The 16508-nt window shown below is 43.7% G+C and overlaps 1 long non-coding RNA gene and 1 pseudogene across 1 annotated transcript; both read right to left on the reverse strand.

The window, feature by feature from the left end:
• Nucleotides 1-16508, reverse strand: part of LOC139835449 (protein trichome birefringence-like 10) — a 132091-nt pseudogene that overhangs the window by 32117 nt on the left and 83466 nt on the right.
• LOC127329883 (uncharacterized) lies at nucleotides 14216-14721 on the reverse strand. Its single transcript, XR_011750862.1, has 2 exons — nucleotides 14570-14721; nucleotides 14216-14482 (listed from the first exon to the last, which is right to left on the reverse strand). It is a non-coding gene; the product is annotated as an uncharacterized lncRNA (long non-coding RNA).

The following is a 16508-nucleotide window of genomic DNA, read 5'->3' on the forward strand; positions in this document are numbered from 1 at the left end:
TTTCGTTGGGGAAAAGTACTTTGGTTGTGTTGTGCAGGTTCCACGTTGGCGCCGGAATCCCTGGTGTTGCGCCGCACTACATCCCGCCGCCATCAACCTTCAACGTGCTTCTTGGCTTCTCCTGGTTCGATAAACCTTGGTTTCTTTCTGAGGGAAAACTTGCTGCTGTGCGCATCATACCTTCCTCTTGGGGTTCCCAACGAACTTGTGAGTTACACGCCATCACTCGCCATCAAAAAGGCTTCAACACGAGCAACACCAACAACAAATAAACGAATACTGCCTAGATCGCAAGATGCGATCTAGGCAGCATGTTGCTTACCCGGGAGAAACCCTCGAAACAAGGGGTGGCGATGCGCCTAGATTGATTTGTTGTGAACGTGATCGTCCTCCTTTCTCAATAACCCTAGATACATATTTATAGTCCGTAGACTTTCTAACTTGGGAATAAACCCAACCGTGTACGAGCTAAACTCTATCTCTTAATTCTAACCAACATGTAACCTACTATAATTTACATATACACGGGCAGTCTAGCCCAAACTTCTTGTACAAGGCCGGTTCAGAGACACTTCAATATACATGTCCTCTAAGCCCATCTTCGGTCACGGCCCACCTCCTGCTCAGGCTAAATTCCAGTGGTAACACACATTTCCATTGTTATATCATTTTTATTGTTTGAATATATCATGCGGGAGTTGCGGGATAATCATTTGGTGCCCATCACTCCAAAACAAGCGGACTGTAATTCAAAATTTTAAAATTATCCCATCGCTACCCATAATGGATTGATAGGCAGGCAGTTCAACCTTCACAGGGTAGTCAGTTCATCCTTAAACGGTAGGCAGTTCAACTTTGGCAGGCGCGCATGTAAACTTTGTAGGTAGGCAGTTCAACATTTCGAAAAATCGCGTCGAGAAGTGCATGCTCATTGCATGTGCAATGCTAGCTCATGTCCAGGGCAGTTCATTGCTATGTTTTTTGTGTGGCAGAATTATAATTTGCAAATCTCGTCATTTTGATAACCGACCACCTCAATCGTCTCGCAAAGAACACCGAAAACATAATTTTGAAACTTCTAAAATTAGTTTTAAACTGTAAAGATTTGGGAGAAATGTTAGATACAAAAAAGATACGCCTAGTTGACACCTTTCCAATGATATATCATTCTCATTGTTTGAATTTATCATTTGAGAATTGCAGGGAAATCATTTGGTGCCCTATCACTCAAAAAACCGCGCCGAGAAGTTCAAGCTCATAGCATGAGAAGTGCAAGCGCATGTCAACGGGCAGTTCAATGCTCTATTTTTTGCGTGGCGAAATCTAGTTTGCAAATCTCATCATTTTGATCACCGACCACCTCAATCATTGGCACCAAAAGCTTTATATGGTAGAGTATGAATCTAATTTAATTACCTACTACATTTCAAAACAAATCAAGGAATTTATCCCATCAAATTTAAGTCATCATCTCGCAAATAAAACACCGAAAACATGATTTTAAAACTTCTAAAATTAGTTTTAGACCATACAGATTTGGGAATAATGTTAGATACAAAAAAGATGCGCCTTGTTGACACCTTTCCAATGGTATATATCATTCCCTTTGTTTGAATATATCATTTGGGAACTACGGGAAAATAATTTGATGCCCGCCACTTCAAAACGGGCGGACATTAATCCAAAATTTTAGTAATTATCTCGTTCGTATCCTTGATAGATTGATAATGCAGACAGTTCAACCATAACATGTCAGGCAGCTCAACATTAACATGTAGGTAGTTCAACCTTGATAGGCGCGTATGTCAACCTTGTAGGTAGGCAGTTCAAATTTCGTAGGGCAGTTCAAGATCATTGCACGAGCATTGCAAGCTCATGTCACCAGGCAGTTTAATACTCTGTTTTGCGTGGCGGAAATCTATTGTGCAAATCTCACCAATTTGATCACTGGCCACCTCAATCGGTGGCTCCAAAATCTTTTATATGATAGAGTATGAGTCTAATTTAGTTCTCTACTGCATTTCACAACAAATCAAGGGATTTAACACATAAAATTCAAGTCATCATCTCGCAAACGACATCAAACACATTATTTTAAAACTTCTAAATTATTTTTAAACCCTACGGATTTGGGACAAATGTTAGATACAAAAACGATGCCCCTTGTTGAAATCTTTCCAACGGTATATCATTCCCATCTTTTTAATATATCATTTGTAAATTGCGGTAAAATCATTTGGTGCCCATCACTCGAAAACAGGCGGACAGTAATTCAAAATTTTAAAAATTATCCCGTCGATATCTTTGATTGATTGATAGGACAGGCAGTTCAACCTTTGCGGGGCAGACAGTTTAACCTTAACGGGTAGGAAGTTCAACCTTGATAGGCACGCAGGTAAAACTTGTAGGTAGGCAATGCAACATTTCGTAAAATTGCGTCGGGCAGTTCAAGCTCATTGCGCGAGCAGTGCAAGATCATGTCGTCAGGCAGTTCAATGCTCTGTTTTTTTGCGGGGCAGAAATCTATTGTGTAAATCTCATCATTTTGATCACCGACCACCTCAATCGTTGGCACAAAAGGCTTTATATGGTAGAGTATGAGTCTAATTTAATTACCTACTACATTTCACAACAAATCAAGGTATTTAACCCATGAAATTCAATTCATCATCTCACAAAGAACACTGAAAACATGATAGATTGATAGGGTAGGCAGTTCAACATTCACAGGGTAGTTCAGCCTTAACGGTAGGCAGTTCAACCTTTACGGGCGCGCAGTTTAACATTTCGTAAAACCGCGTCGGGCAGTTCAAGCTCATTGCGCGAGAAGTGCAAGATCATGTCGTCAGGTAGTTCAATGCTCTATTTTTTGCGGGGTGGAAATCTATTGTGTAAATCTCATCATTTTGATCACCGACCACCTCAATCGTTAGCACAAAAAGCTTTATATGGTAGAGTATGAGTCTAATTTAATTACCTACTACATTTCACAACCAATTAAAGGATTTAACCCATAAATTTCAATTCATCATCTCGCAAAGAACACCGAAAACATGATAGATCGATAGTGCATGCAGTTCAACATTCAGAGGGCAGGCAATTCAGCCTTAACGGGTAGGCAGTTCAACCTTTACATGCGTACAGTTTAACATTTCGTAAAATTGCGTCGGAAAGTTCAAGATAATTGCATGAGCAATGCAATATGATGTCATCAGGCAGTTCAATGCTCTGGTTTATGCGGGGCCAAAATCTATTGTAAAAACCTCATCATTTTGATCACCGACCACACCTCAATCTTTGGCACCAACAACTTTATATGGTAGAGTATGAGTCTAATTTAATTACCAACTACATTTCACAACAAATTAAGGGATTTAACCCATCAAATTTAAGTCATCGTCTCGCAAAGAAAACACCAAAAACATGATTGTAAAACTTCTGAAACTAGTTATAGATCGTACAAATTTGGGACTAATGTTAGATACCAAAATGATGCGCCTTGTTGACACCTTTCCAGTGGTATATTAGTACCATTGCTTGTATATATCATTTGGGAATTGCGGGAAAATCATTTGTTGCTCGTCACTCTAAAATGGGCGGACAGTAATTCAAAATTTTAATAATTATCTTGTTGGTATCCTTGATAGATTGATAGGGTAGGAGGTTCAACCATAACATGGCAGGCAGTTTAACCTTAACGGGTAGGCAGTTCAACCTTCACAGGCCTGCAGGTTAACCTTGCAGGTAGGCAGTTCAAAATATTGTAGGGAAGTCAAAGCTCATTGCACGAGAAGTGCAATCTAATGTCATCGGCAGTTCGATACTCTATTTTTTACGTGGCGGAAACCTACTGTTGAAATCTCAAGGTTTTGACCACCGATTGTCATGGGCATACCCTTCGGGTATCCATTATTAGTATAACTGGCTCAGCCCAATATTAAGAAGGCCCAAGAAGGCAACCTGAAGGAGTAGTCGATTAGGACTCTTGTAAAACCCTAGGCTGGTTGCATATATAAAGCCAACCATGTCACCCATATAGTGGGGAGAGAGGCAACATAGTTACGCCTACGGCGGCCCCCTGTAAACATACTTGTGATCATATACTAGATGGCTAGCAGCACGTAGGGATCCTCCGCCGAGGGAACCCGAAGCTGGGTATATCGTGTGCCCAATCTCGCTCCCGGAATCTTCATCGTCGCTCTTTCCCGAAACCCAAGTCTACAATACGTAGGCATTGGCAAGGTGATCCCTCGTAAATTGGTAACGTCTGTGGGGGTCGCGATGACTGAATTTTGTGATCCGGGCGAGATCCTTCGTTAGTAATATCGGCTAGATCACATCTGGTCTCCAGCTAGTCATCAACGGTTTTTCTTGCGACGATCAGTTTTGGCTTCATCGAGTCTGATTTCCGTCTAGGTTCAAGTCTGCGGCAACGGCCGTCAGCTTCGCGTTCAGATTGGATCCAGTCCCGTAAAAAAAAGAGTTACTTGTGAGACAGATAAGTACCAAGAAGAAAAGGTAGAGCGATGACGTCAATGCAGCATGCTCTTTTTTCGTGCGCTCGGTTCTAAGGAAAGAAGAAGTGTCTACGTGGATGAATCTTAGGAAACACCCGTGAACATGGTCTGGATGGCTGGATTTGTTATTTAATCTAATCATCTTATTTAATTGTTTCATGCATTAATTATTGTACTACTACGATCTAACCTTTCACATGCGTTCATGATTTTTTTCGTATTGCACATCCCTTTGGAGCAACGGAGAAATATGAGATCTCGGTAAATGTGGATGCAACCGTGTTGTATCCCCAACTCGACATCTTCACCTCACTCGGGAACTTATCCTTGCGAATTCGCCAGCGCAAACTGGCCATCGCAAACCCGACATTGCTCAGGGACTAGCCATCATGAACTCGTCATCCTACACAAAGACTATCAAGTGTTACGTATCCAATCTATACTGCTATCTACTCAATTTATCATGTTTATCTAACTGACTCTAGGGAAAAGTATCTACGGCTGTATTATTTGTCGCGCACAAGTGTATCTATTTCAGAACTCTTTGAGGCGCACGAAAAAGCCCGGACAACGGAACCAACTGTCAAATGTTACGTATCCAATCTATACTGCTATCTACTCAAATTTATCATGTTTATCTAACTGACTCTAGGAAAAAGTATCTACGGCTGTATTATTTGTCGCGCACAAGTGTATCTATTTCAGAACTCTTTGAGGCGCACGAAAAAGCCCGGACAACGGAACCAACAATTTTAACCTTAGCCTAACCCGACGACGGCGAAGCTTTGCTTTCGCGTCAGTGACCCAGGAATCCGCGGCCGCGCCTCCATCCGTGTCAACTGCGCCGCACTTCCTTCTGGCTAAACAACGCCGCATCATATCCCAGGACTCGCCTTCGCAAATTCTCCATTCAATACAAGGACCAGGTGCTATATTTCCAATTAATTACTACTTGCAAAATATATTTGGCTAAATATTTTTCGAGACGTACTATTATTTGCACGTAGTTTTTTGCACCGTAATATAGCTACAAATTAGGAATAAGCTTCGACTACTTTGCTGCGTTGACCTCGTTCGACATCGCGAACTTGACAGCGCGCAATAGCTTCGCTCGGGCGCTCGCCTGCCGCGAACTCAACAACGTGCACTAGCTTCGCTCGGCGCTCGCCCACCGTTAACCCGACAACACGCACTCGCCTCGCCCGGGGGTCCGCCCGCCGCAAACTCGACTATTTTCTCCTCCATGCCGACTACTTCCACCGTGTCGAATATTTTTGGTTAAACGCCGCATGGCTCCACTGCATTGGCTGCGTCCGCTTCGTCTACTCTGTCTGCCGAACGACTTACTTCCACGTTGACTCCGGCACATCCAATAATAAAGCTAAGTGTTTTTCTTCCAAGAGTTGATTGTTTATTTACTTCCGCCACGCCCGACACTGGATATATCTTCTTCGGGTCTGGATATACATTCTCCAGCTCAATGGATTTATTTTCTTCGGCTTAGTGGATTTATCTTCTTCGGCTTACCGGATTTGTCTTCTTCGGATTCATTTTACAAGGTTATCATTGGTTTCCTCTAATATAATAGTACCCAACGCATTTCCGGGTCAGTGGATTTATCATCTATGATTATTACTGGATTTATTTTCTTTGGATCAGTGAATTTATTTTCATCTATATGGATATTACTGGTTTACTCTTATACAGTACTAACCGATGCGTTTCCGGGTCAATGGATTCATCTTCTATGGTTATTACTGAATTTATTTTCTTTGGGTCAATGGATTCATCCTCTATGATATCAGCGGATTCTTCTTCTATATATGTTTCATGTTTAATGGCGTAATCATCAATATGAATTCATCTCAAATACTTCATCTTGGATTCATCTTCAATGCTTTATCTCTCATGACGTAATCTTCAATGGCTTAATACTCAAATGGCTTCAGCTTCAATGAGGTTGAAAATTTTATCGAATTTTATAGCGGAAGTCACAAATAAACAGAAGATGTCGCAACTTTCGTCATGATCCAGGCGTGTGTGGTCATGATTCTCTAGGCGAAACAAAAAAAAATAGGTCAGATATCCATGGAGCCAACACTCAGGGGCTCGACAACGACTTCGCCCCTGAGCATAGCTACAACATAATATTTCAGACGACCACTACTTCGACGCAACGTTTTCAGCAACACTCGGGGGCTCGACAACAACTTCGCCCCGGGTCACAACAGCGACACAACATCTAAGCAACAATCATGACATCACCCCAACAGCGCTCGGGGGCTCGGTTATTTCTGCATCAACAATTTGGCAGCATCCACTTTCGTAATTTGGCGGCAATCACATATCCATGGTGGTTTCTACTTCGGCTCGACTTCTTCATTGCACTAGAAAACTTCATCAACTCAGCTACACGTCATGTTTCCACCTCGACTTCGTCGTACCCAATAATCTAAGTGTTCCTTTAATTTACACAAAGTTGATTTTTATTTACTTTCGCCGCACCCGACACTCGGGGGCTGCGCTGTACAAATTTTACTCTGCATCTCAGGTTGACAAAAGAAGAACTGCGCCAAGGAAAAATTACATCAACAAAGAACTCGATAAAACAAAATATGTATGGAAGTTGACGAAAACTTCTTTAGGGAGGAACCTGACGAAACCTTCTTCAGGGAGGAACCCGACGAAAACTTCTTCAGGGAGGAACCCGACGATAATTTCTTTAGGGAGGAACCCGACAAAAACTTCTTCAGGGAAGAACCCGACGAAAATTTATTCAGGGAGGAACCCAACGAAACCTTCTTCAGGGAAGAACCCGACAAATATTCCTTCAAGGAGGAACCTAGCAAAAAAAAGGGGAGATGGAAAAAATCTTCCAGTCCACGGACTCTTCATTTATTCTTAGAAAGAGCGCCAGCGGCGTACCTGACAAAAATATAGAAGAACTCGATATATTTGGCTACTCCATCGCTCCTGACGATAATATAGAAAAGCCGGATAAAATGGGTCATTACATCAGCCGAACAAGGCGCTAGACAATATATTCTTGGAGCACGTCCGCCGCGATAAAAACTCTGAATGTCGTGACTCGTAAAAAGATCACGAAGTCAAGACCCCAGGATCCGTCCTGTGTGGCGTTGCATCGCACCTGAATACGCTCTCGCACTCTATCCACATCAACAGACGTGAAGAAAAATCAGGCGGGCGCGCTATGGATCCGATAATTATGCTGGAATTCAGTTTCGGTAAGTCCTAAAACGACACGTTTTGAATCACGCCAGTATCACAAATTCATGTTCGGGGACGCAAGTTTGAAGTAGGTTTATTCGGATTTATCACTAGAACAATTAACTGATACCTGATCCGTCAGATGAACCAGCCGCATTTACTAATATAGTCTCTCCTTGGACTCGAAGAATTTGAAAACGAGACAAAGCACGGAGATTTCATTCGATTTTGCGAGTCGAAAAAATATAGCAAAGTTGTTTGCCCAAAGCTTCGGGTTTATGAAGGAATATATCAAAATAGACAAGATATAAAGTGAGTGATGTATTGGAACATGGGAGCATATGCTCCCTTTAATTTAAAATGCATCTTATACATATTTTAAATTTCAAAAAATTGTAACGAAAAATTCGCACGTACATCTTCACATGCTACACGCTTACAAAGTTGTTTCATAAAAAATCGACTTGTCATGTGACGTGTGTAAAAAAGACAAAACTCAGTGGTAGAAATAATGCTTTTTACAAGATAAAATTTCTCTTTTTTACATAGTCCACAAAAAATGTTGGTTTTTCTTGAAACTTGACGAACGCACATATATTATGAAGATGTACATGTAGAATTTTTTGTCAATTTTTTTTGACATTTCGAAATAAGATTTTTTGGTAGAGGGAGCATATGCACCTGGGAGCCGAATTGAATTTCTGGTAAACTATTTTTCTTTACCCGAGTCTTTGTGTTTTGTATTGTAGGTAAATATATAAAGGTGTGTAGACTCAACTCGACTCTACGACTCGAGTGAAGCCTACTCCCATCGGAAGCGCATGGAATTCATCAAGTCCTCCAGCAGGAGTCGATAAAAAGAGAGGATGCGCCCAGCAATATAGTAGAGTTCTTCATCGAGTAGTACAACTTGAGTCTATGCCCAGGTGCAAATACCTGCCCATAGACTCAGGGACTACTCCCATCGGGGGCGCTGGTCGCGCACCCGATAGAAAATAACATCAAGAATCGTCGACATCATCGACGCTACACATGATCTACGACATTGACCTGATGTATTTCCGGATCAATGGCCTCGTCTTGTATTTATTCGACTTCGGAGATGATTATGATTGGAGTCTCTACGCAAGTCTTCGACTTCCCTAGACACTCGGGGGCTACTGTTATGGGCATACCCTTCAGGTATCCATTATTAGTATAACTGGCTCGGCCGAATATGAAGAAGGACCAATAAGGCAACCCGAAGGAGTAGTCGATTAGGACTCTTGTAAAACCCTATGCTGGTTGCATATATAAAGCCAGTCATGGCCATATAGTGGGGAGAGAGACAACATAGTTCCGCCTACGGCGGCCCCCTGTAAACATACTTGTGATCATATACTAGATGGCTAGCAGCTCGTAGGGATCCTCCGCCAAAGGACCCGAAGCTGGGTATATCGTGTGCCCAATCTCACTCCCGGAATCTTCATCATCGCCCTTTCCCAAAACCCAAATATACAATACGTAGGCATTAGCAAGGTGATCCCTCGTCACTGATCACCTCAATATTTGGAACCAAAAAGATTTATATGGTAGAGCGTTAGTCTAATTTAATTACCTACTATATTTCACAATAAATCAAGATATTTTACCCATCAAAATCAAGTCATCATCTCGCAAAGAACACCAAAAACTTAATTTTAAAACTTCTAAAATTAGTTTTGAACCGTATGAATTTTAGACATATGTTAGATACAAAAAAAAGATGCGCCTTGTTGACACCTTTCCAATGATATATCATTCTCATTATTTCAATTTATTATTTGAAAATTGCGGAAATATCATTTGGGGACTGTCACTCAAAAACCCGCGTCGGGCAGTTCAAGCTCATAGCACAAGCAGTGCAAACGCATGTCAGTGGGCAATTCAATGCTCTGTTTTTTGAAATTCAATCCGTGTGGAATTTGAAAAAGCTTAAAACATGAAAAGGTTGAGTTTGCTCGGTAGCTTTTCAATGACATATCATGTGCATCATTCCGACAAACGGTTGAAAAAATTGATAGAAATTACTGTCCGTCCGTTTTTTAATACGTCTGTATTACATTATTTTCAAAATTATTTAAAAACTATGTTGAATTTGAAAAAAAAATGAAAATTTTGTGAAATTTCAGTATCTACCCAACGGTATATCATCTGTAACATTTGGGGAAGGAGTTTGAAAATCGGAGTAAAAGTTTGTGTTATGGACATATAGGAATGTTTCGTATATTCAAAATTAAATTTATACCGTGAAAAATCTGCGAAAAGTGTAAACATAAAAAGTTGCGGTGTTTCATTACCTATCCAACGGTATATCATTTGCACAATTGCGATAAACGGTTGAATTTTTTTATCGAAATTACCGTTCGCCTGTTTTTTAATACGTCCGGATTTCGGTATTTTCAAAATTATTTAAAAAATGTTCGAAATTTGAAAAACTCAAAATATGAAAAAGATTTGAAATTTAAATATCTATCCAATGGTATATCATTTGCACCATTTGGATAAAGGGGTTCGAAAATCGGACTAAAAGTTCGTTTTGTGGTCACATAGAAACGTTTCGTACTGAGAAAAGTGTAAACATGAAAAAGTTGCGGTTTTTCATTATCTATCCAACGGTATATCATTTTCACAATTCTAACATATGGTTGAGAAATTTGATGTATAATCAGTAGCTCCAACCCCTGTTATTCAGGAAGTTCAACCCTGTGGTCAGGAAAGTTCAACTCGGTGCTCAGAATATTATTCTGCAACTGATTTTCAGGGGTATGATTCCATGTAGGGCACTCCATATAAAAATCTTAACCTTAATCTTACTCGGGATTTTTAATTTCCAGAGATTCTTCCACACTGGATGATTTCTCGAGGCACCTGGGATAGCAAACTGCCCAGCACTTGGGCCAAACTGGTGTCTCCATTGTAAATGATATGCAGATCGAACAGTGTATCGGCCATGTTTAGTAACGACCATTGGTTGTTAAGGGAAATTTGGAAGATTCTCCGGACATCAAGATCATTCAAAAAAATTCTCAAGAGTTGGTCATCCCACTGGTCAGTCAAGGGATCAATCAGTTCTGAGACTTTTGTATATACGTCACCTTCCCTAGGTGAGATCACCTTCATATTATGACTAGAGGGTATCCAGTGATCACTCCATATATTAATTTGTCACCATCCCCACTCTCCATATGTAACCCCCTTTAAAGGTATGTAGGCCGGCCACTAAACTTTGCCATGTGAAAGAAGCTCCCTTTTTGGATCCAGCCTTCAAGATGTCTCTATTAGGAAAATACTTTGATCTAAGAACTCTTGCACACATAGCTTCTGGATCATTGATCAATCTCCAAATTTGTTTGGCTAGCATGGAGAGATTAAAAGAATGGAAATCCCTGAACCCCATGCCTCCATGGAAATCAAACTAGGCATAGGGTTGGGTGGTACGTTGCTCGGGCTGCTGGTTGAAGTTATGGCTGTTCTTCGGAAGCTTCTGGCACTGGCCTTCACGTGGTCTCAACGCTCGGTGTCGCGGTTCTTTTCCATGTTTGGCAACGGATCGAGCAAGTCGAGTTTCGTGTAGTCGTTGTTGGTGTGGAGGAGTGGTTGTGTGTGTGTGGGTGGACAAGGTCTCTTCTGACTTGTGTTCTTGTGTGGGGTTGTAACAAGTACTATTTCTATCTTAATGCAGAAGACATGCGATCCTCCGCGTGTTCCTGAAAAAAAAACAAATCAGAAAAAAATATAAATATGCAATTGAGCCAAAATTTTGTTATTTCAAGACCTTGCATTGTTGAACCCAGACGCACTACAAGGAGAATGCAAATGATTTGATGATAGCCCTTCCCAGATTTATTTTTGTATACTCTATAATTTTCTATTTAGGGCATTGGTAATTATCCCTCATTTTACTTATTAGATTTAAAATAGACAAGCATGCACTATGAAAACCTCTGTCACTTTTAGATCCATTTTCCAGGTATATAGATAAAGTATATATGTAAAGAGAGTATAAGGAAATAAAATAGATTGAAATGCAAACTTGGAATTCATATATATGGTAAAACAATATCAGTGAAGAAATATAGGTTGTCATTATAGTTATATATTATATGATCTTGAAGATTAACTTAAACCAATTGTCTTTACGAATACATAATCACAGAAGGAACAAATACCCTAGTAAGTTTAGTACAAATGTAATTATCATGATCAACATTATATTACATAATAAAAGATTGTATCTTAAAATTTAGCAATATTATGTGGTAATTTTTGGGTACATATAGTATAGAATTTCAGTTGTTAGAACATGTGCCGAGAGAATAAGGTGATAACCAATTAAAATAGTTCAGTATAAATAAATGGTTGGACTCACTAGTGAAAATGGCTCCATGGCAGGGAAATGTGGGAGCGGAGAGCAGCTCCAGACGCGGAAAAAATGAAATACGTTTTCATAGTTCCATTGCAGTGAAAGGAAATATCCATAAAAAGCAAAAAGGAAAAATATCCATGGAATACAACAGCAGTCTCGCGTCGTGTCCAAGAAGAAAGAAGCGCGACACCAAAAAAAACTCACCCTAATGTCAACGATCGTGGATGGAGGAGGCGAAGACGCGCGCAAGCCGCAACGCCTCATGGTGCTTGCGTCCCGCGTCAGGCATCGCCGCCGCTGCGGCTGGTGCACGTCTTCCCGGCCGCGCGGCCGCACAAGTCGAAGCATCGTCGTCGTCGTAGCTAGAGGAGGAGGAGTCGCGCTGCTTGGCCTCGCCTGGGCATCGACGCGTGCGGCGGCATTGCCGCATGTCGATGATGGTGAGGTGGGGGCGCACGAGCCACCCCTTGCGCTCGTAGAAGAGCGGTAGCCGGTGCCGTGGCCCGTCCCTATCGCCGCCTGCATCGGGTTGGGAGAGAGCTTGGCCGTTGCGCTTGCGCCGCTGCTTGTAAGGATCGAGAAGTTGCTAGTTGCAGCGTGCAGCCTACTTATTATAAGAGCTGGGGGCAAAGGCGGTTGGGGTCTACATGGTTCATGGATGGCAATGGGCGTTTGCACAATGGCGTTCCGCCGTCCCGGTTAGAGGAGAGAAGAGAGACGTTGAGTTGTGCGACATCCCCACTATATTTTCGAAACTAGCTAGTGCCAAAATGAAAATCTACATATCCTATCATATATTTACTTCAAGATTCATGCGTGTTCATATACAAAACACCTTGGAGTTACGCTCATATTTCATTTGAACATCCCTCCCTATTTTCAAAACAAGCCTTTTATGTTTCATATCCGAGTGAAATTCGAACCACTATGAAACCATGGTAACCCATTCCAAAGTTTTATGAAACCATTAATGAAGCTTTGGCAGATGAAGGAACGATCTCACAAAATTTGCATAGTTTGTTCCAGCCGAGTTTTAAAATATGAAAAATTCAAGTTTCATACATTATTGTAAGCAAGCTCTCGCCTCTGACGAGGGAGTAGAGACTAGAGAGAGCTCCGGTCGCTAAGACTAAAATTCTTCTCGATTTGAAAGAAAATAAACACCCCTCGGGTTGTCCCCTCCAGGCGACCGAGGGGGCAAACAATAGCCCCCATGCGCCGCCACTCCCTTTCATTTGTCTCCTACCTCGTCGCCCCCGGGGGCCGCCGTGGCAAAGGACACTAGCTAATTGCCAGTGAGGGGCAGCAGGGAGTTCTACTCCGGGCTCTCGCGCTGCGCCATGGAGGTCGTTGTTGCGCTCGGCCAAGTCGCTGCCATTGAGGTCGCTGTTGGGTGAGCCTCCCCTCCTCTTCTGTGTTGCTCCCTCCCTCCCAGGTTGGCTGCCCCGGTAGCTCGAGCTCCCCGTCATGGTGGCGGGATCTCAGATCTGGATCTGGTCGGGGCGGGCTCTAGGGTTGGTGGGTCGCTGGTGGCACTACGGGAGAACAGGGCGTTGCCGTGCGCCACTTTGCACGGCAAAGACACCTATACGCACGGCAAAGGCTTTGCCGTGCGCGTGCGCACGGTAAAGTTTGCCCGGCAAAGGTAGCGACGGCAAAGCCAACGTTGCCGTGCGCGTGCTCGTTTTGCACGGCAAAGCCCTCTGCCGTGCGCTCAGTTCTCTGCCGTGCGCCAAAGTCTGTGCCGTGCGGCACTGCGTTGCCGTGCGCTGGATGCTTTGCCGTGCGCGCGTACGTTGCCGTGCGGCCAACACTTTGCCGTGCGCGCATACGTTGCCGTGCGGCTGCTCTGTGCCGTGCGCACGCTTTGCCGTGCGCCGCCTCGCACGGCAAAGTGCTTTGCAGCACACCCCCCAGGACCTCCCAGGTCTACAGGCTGCCGCCACGTGGCCCCTTTGCCGTGCGTGTGCACACGGCAAAGTGACCAAATGTCCTTTGCCGTGTGCACACGCACGGCAAAGGGCCCTGTTTTTTTCATTTTTTTGCTGTTTTTTGCTTATTCCCTGCATTTCAAATATAGCAATTGACAATAAAGCATATACTCATATAATCTTCAACATAACATCACCAAACACTACGGGAACACCACAAATACATCAAACACACATATTCATGCATTACATAGAGTCCATAGTCCATCCACACAAGTTACATAGAGTCCATAGTGCAATGTCCAATATTACAATCCATTACAAGCATACAATCCGACAAAGTGCACGAAGACCATGCCATCAACCTTGTCCTCCTCCGCTTCCGCCGGCCTCATCGTCATTTCCTTGTGACATATAATCTATAAGGTTGATGGAATGAACATTTGCATTTGCATATTGAACACTTGAACAAGTACAAGTACCGGGTTGTGCACAAGAGGACTCACCGCGGTTCATGCTCCGGATGATGTTCAAGTTGTTCACGGTGAGAGGTGTCCCCGGGCTCTGAGTGGGCGGTGGCGGCATCCACGGCATGGAGTAAGGTGGAGGAGCAGGAATACTCCCCGGTGGAGAAGACAGAGCCGTCTGGCTCATGAGCCAGCTCATACGTACTGCTTCTTTGCTGCATCATCTCTTGCTGCTGTTGCATCTCTGCATCATACGTGTCTGCTTCTGGCTGTGCTGCGAATCTGCTGCTCCATCTGCGCCCTTTGCTCCTGGGCCGCCTGCTCCTTCGCTGCCATCTCCTCCTACGTTGTGTTGCCGCGATGTCATTAACATTTCAATGGAAAGCATGTAAAGGAAATGTAGAGACCCGAGGAAGAACATACCCGTAACCGCTCGACCGACTAGATCCGAAGCCCGTGGCCGGGCTCTACCTCGGGCTGGCCGCTCTTACGACCACGACGGATGCGGCGGAGAGAGGGAACCCTCGCTGGGTCGACGCACCCGTCACCAAACCATAGGCGGCCATGCTTCAAGCCTTCTCCCGCAAGCACCGCGACCTCGGGGTCAAAGTCCTCGGCCTCTGGATTGGCGTCCTCGCCGTGCTTCGCTTGAACTTGGAGACATACGCCGTGCAGGTCTCGGATTGCGGGTTAACCCACAAGGACCCGTCTCAGGATCGGGCGTCTTCCTTTGCTTCATCTTCTTTAGCACGGCAAAGACGTTAGGCTTCGCTCTGTCTGACTTCTGCAAAAGAGAACATGTAATTGAGTGAAGTGACACACCCTTGCGGAGTTAACAAATATATAACATGAATTCAAAGAATGAAGGAACCATTAATTTGCTCACCTCCTTCTGCAGGTGAAGAGAGATGGGGATGCTGCCTTGGATATGCGATCCACCTCGCATCTCTGCCCGCTTCGCCTTGCCCTCCTCGTGCTTCTTGAGGTACTGGGGGCATGTCCACCACATGACCATCGCACGAAAGCACCTATCGTCGTTGCCGACGTACTGAGGAGGGTTCTACATGCACAAGATAAACCCATTATGGTAAAATAAACTACATGGCGATAAAGAAATCAATAACACATAAATGCAAATACCTGCAAGTACTGCCACGGCTGCATGAATACTTGCCTCCCTTGTTTAGCCAGAAGAAAGTCACGGCCTGTCTGCACTGTGGGCAAGGCCACTTCCCATGTGTACACCACCCGCAGAACAAAGCACGTGCTGGCAGGTCATGCAGGGACGTGTGGTACCACACATACATATCGAAGTACTCCTTCTTTGATGCGTCATATGTTCGGATCCCGCGACCTTCCCAGCCACGAACCAAGTCATCCACCAGCGGTTCCAGGTACACATTCATGTTCTTGCCCGGGTATTTGGGCCCTGGGATTATCATCGACACAAACATGTTCTCTGATCTCATGCAGACGCCGAGGGGAGGTTCATGGGAATAACAAACAACGGCCAACAAGCTGTATCTGCAGCCGACATACCATATGGATTGAACCCATCGGTAGATATCGCAAGCTACGCTCCTCGGGTCACACAGCTTTCGGTGGAAATTTCTTCACAAAGTTCTTCCATGCGGTACCATCCGACGGATGTATCATCTTGTCGGTGTATCTGTTTCCTTCCACGGCCCACCTCATCTGGCAGGCGGTATCCTCGGTCATGAAGAGCCGCTGGATCCTCGGTAGAACTGGAAGATAGCGGAGGATATTCTTGGCAACCGTGGTCTGCCTCTTCTGACCATCACCATTGCGGTCTACCTCAAAGTACCTAGAGGAATTGCATTTGATGCAATAATTTGTGTCAGCGTGCTCCTCTCTGAATAGCATGCATCCCTTTGGACAAGCGTGTATCTGCTGAGATGACATCTTAAGGTCACTGAGCAATTTGGTCGAATAGTAGAAGTTTTGCGGCAAGAGGTGC

The sequence above is a fragment of the Lolium perenne genome, chromosome 2 (assembly GCF_019359855.2).
Source record: "Lolium perenne isolate Kyuss_39 chromosome 2, Kyuss_2.0, whole genome shotgun sequence".
Taxonomy (NCBI): domain Eukaryota; kingdom Viridiplantae; phylum Streptophyta; class Magnoliopsida; order Poales; family Poaceae; genus Lolium; species Lolium perenne.